This window comes from Penaeus monodon, chromosome 32 (assembly GCF_015228065.2).
Source record: "Penaeus monodon isolate SGIC_2016 chromosome 32, NSTDA_Pmon_1, whole genome shotgun sequence".
In the NCBI taxonomy this organism is placed as follows: domain Eukaryota; kingdom Metazoa; phylum Arthropoda; class Malacostraca; order Decapoda; family Penaeidae; genus Penaeus; species Penaeus monodon.
In genome coordinates, this window is record NC_051417.1 from 5,646,619 (window position 1) to 5,646,870 (window position 252).

Here is a 252-nt window from a genome sequence, read left to right on the forward strand (position 1 = left end):
ATTTTTTGAAATAGAAGAATAACATCAGTAGATTGTTGTTTAAGATGATTACAGAAATACTGCAATGAAGCTTTTCACCAAAACAGTGTGCCAGTATCATACAATTTTGCATATTTTCTCGACTCTTTCTTATGATGTCTGTTATTAATATATATATATAAATACACTTTATATCAAATCTGCAATATTTGCTCTGACAGAAATATATTAAAATAAGATCAGCAACAATTATTATGACCATAGAGAAACCCT